We start from the raw sequence: 3,388 nt of genomic DNA on the forward strand, positions 1-3,388 counted from the left end.
ACAGTGGCCAGCTTTAACTATGAGCCACCCCACCCTGGGTAATCTTCCCAGGCTCTCCCAGAGAGGGGCCAATACAATGGCTTTGACATGACAGGTTGACTCCCTCATGAAGATTTATGGCCTTTAAATTTTGCTCCGGTGTCTGCAGGACTCTGGTGACACTTCAGCCACAATGACAACCAGACAGTGATTTGGAAAATGCTAGATCTTGGACAGAGTTGCCCTGGACACTGGGGGGCACAGAATTGAGAATCAGGGGACCAGAATGAGGTGTCATGTCCCAACTGTACCACTGACGTGCCCCAGGACCTCACTCGCAGCCTTGGCCAAAGGTCCCTCCTCTGCTCTTCAAGGACGGCACCTTTGATTTCTTTGGAAAGTAGCGACTGACCATAAGAGATATCACCACTGTTTTTTAATTTCAGCTGCTCATTAAAACTCTGGGGCTTGGGCTGGGGATATAGCTCAGTTGGTAGAGTGCCCTGGCTTCAATTCCCAGCACCACAGAAAAAAAAAAAAAAAAAGAAAAAGAAAAAGAAAAAAGAAAAACCTCTGGGGCTCAGCCCTCACTCCCGGTTCTTTTCCTGTTGCCATCTTTCTATGGCTCCAGAGGGACTCTGGCTCCCAGCACTGGCTTGAATTGTTCCCCATTTTAACAATTTTAATCACGTGGTGCATCTGAGCAGCCTCTCCCCAGAGTTCCCTCATGGGAACCCCCTGAAAGGAACCAGGCCGTAGCCACTGCTCCCCTGACTCCGCCCCCTCTGCACACACTATTTTTCAATCTGAATTGTTAACTTCCCCATAGTCATTGGTCTAATTAGTCGGTGGGCTCCCCCTGTTTAAGGGTGGTTCCCTGCTATGAGCGCTCTTCTCTCTCACCCTTAAGGGCGGCACTCTGTTCATCTCCTACTAAAATCTCGTGTGAGTTCCCGCATCCGGCTGTGCTTCCGGGTGCTTCCATTGGTGCCGTGACTCGGATGGACTCTTCTACCACCACCTAGGCGAGCGGAATCCCGTCTGTCTCCCCGACCCCCGGGCGCTGCTCGCACCTTCCATTCGCCCCATGCTCTCCTCCACACCCAGAACTGGGCTTCAGATTGGGGGTTTTCCCCTTGGCCGACTAAACACTCCTCTGCTGACCGTTGATCATCCAGCGCCCTCGAGGCGGTTGCTGAGTGGGGGTCCCCAGCCACCACTTTTACAGTCACGGCTGCCCCTGAGCTGACCTTATCTGACGGGCGGGTCCCTGATCCTTATGGTGGAGATTCCCTCTCTGGGTTGAGGCTCCTCTTCACTTTCCCTCTCGAAAATTCTGCTGTCAGGTCCTCAACCCCCTCGGCTTATGCCCAGGACCCACTGACGGGGGTGACCACTCCCACCATTGTGCTGCCTCCTCGCCTCCAGCCAACTAGTCTGTGACCTTGGGACGCCTTGGACACTGACTAGGCTGTTCATCAGCCTCCACCATGGGATCTGGGTCTTCCGTTCCGGCAGTTTCACCCTTGGGATGTCTGCTAGAAAGTCTTAAATCCCTTCACCTGATCCCTGACCCAGAGCCACCGAAACTTACTTGCTTGTGTAATGCTATTTGGCCACAGTATCCTTTGGATGATCAATCTAGATGGCCAATTAATGGCACTTTGGATACTAATGTTTTACCGGACTTGCACAACTTCTGTGAGTGAGGGGGCAAGTGGAAAGAAATTCTTTATCTTCAACATTTTTCTTTCTTGTGCATTAAATCTGGTCTTTGCTCTTCCCGTAAGCCCGAACACCTCCTTCTGCTCCCCCTCCTAATCCCTCCTCCTCCTCCGACTGGGACCTGGCTGGCGACCCAGCCCCATACCGGTCTCCTGCGGCAGAGGCCCCCCTGGCCCCCGCTCCTCCATCTCCTTTGCCCGTTCTGTTTCTGCTTATGTCCCCCCTCAGCCCCGCTCAGCCCAGTCCTCCTGTCACACGATCCCGGGCACACGTTCTGGCCCCCTTACAGGAGGTGGCTGGTGTGGAGGGAGTGATCAGAGTCCGTGTTCCTTTCTCACTGTCTGATCTTTCCCAGACAGAGAAGCAGCTAGGCTCCTTCACCTCCAGCTCCGCGAACTTTATCAAGGAATTTCAATATCTTACTCAGTCTTACGATCTTACTTATGACATTTACATGATCATGTCCAACACCTTGACCCCTGAGGAGCATAGGAGAGGCTGGGAACAGGTGCGCAATTATGCAGATGAGGTTCACCAATCGGCCCCAACCCACCCCATTGGGGCTGAAGCAGTACCAGATAGGGAGCCCCAGTGGGACTATAACACAGGGACGGGGCGTCCACAGCGGGATGAGTTCCAAACCTGTGTCCTTGCAGGTCTCCAAAAGGCTGCCATTAAGCCCATTAACTATGACAAACTTTGGGAAGTAACACAGGACAAAACTGAAAACCCACCCACGTTTCTGAGTCGCCTCCCGAGGCTCAAGCATACCAATCAGGACCCTGAAACTCCAGAGGGACAACAGCTACTCATGACTTTTTTTTCTCAAAGTTATTCGGACATAAAGGCTAAATTGAGGCAGTTGGAGGGGGGCCCCTTACCCCACAGCCAGAGGTTCTAGCGGTGGCATTCAGGGTGTAAGACGGAAGGGAAGGAAAAGAACTAAAATACCAAATGCTGGTCAAAGACTTTCAGCCAGCTAGACCTGCCCAGCCGGCCACTACTAGGGACACCCTCGCTCCCAGAAGCCCTCCAGGCCCGTGCCTCAAGTGCAGAAAGAGGGCCACTGGGCACGAGCCTGCCCCACCCCCCCGCAACCCCCAGGTCCTTGTCCAAAATGCCACCAACTGGAACACTGGGCAGTGAAATCCCTAGTGCTCACAGAAGTGCCAGGTCACCCTCGCCCCCTCCCCCAGTGACTTACTGGGATTGGCAATGGACGACTGAAGGGACTTCTACACTCAACGACCATCACCACTCAGGAGCCCTGGCTGACCCTTACGGTGGCAGGCAGGCAGCTCCCTTTCCTGGAGCCACCTTCTCAGTGCTGCAGAGGTTTTGGGGACCCCTTCTCCTGCCAGATCCTCTATTGTTGGGGTAGAGGGAAACCATACCACCCCCTAAAACCCCTCCAATAAGTTACCATATTGGACAAATCTGCTCCACTCATTCCTTTTTGACAATTCCTATGTGTCCCATTTCCCTCCTGGGATGGGACTTCCTAACCAAATTGGGTGCCTCTATTTCCTTCTCACCCACCATGCGCCTCCACCGAGACTCCTCTGCTGTTCCTCTCATGACCTTGCAGGAATACACAACCCAACCTGAGTCTTCATATCCCCTTCCTCCCTCCCTTGTGGACCCCAAGGTCTGGGACACCCACACCCCTCTGTAGCCACATGCT

The sequence above is a fragment of the Sciurus vulgaris genome (assembly GCF_902686455.1).
Source record: "Sciurus vulgaris genome assembly, chromosome: 9".
Taxonomy (NCBI): Eukaryota; Metazoa; Chordata; class Mammalia; order Rodentia; family Sciuridae; genus Sciurus; species Sciurus vulgaris.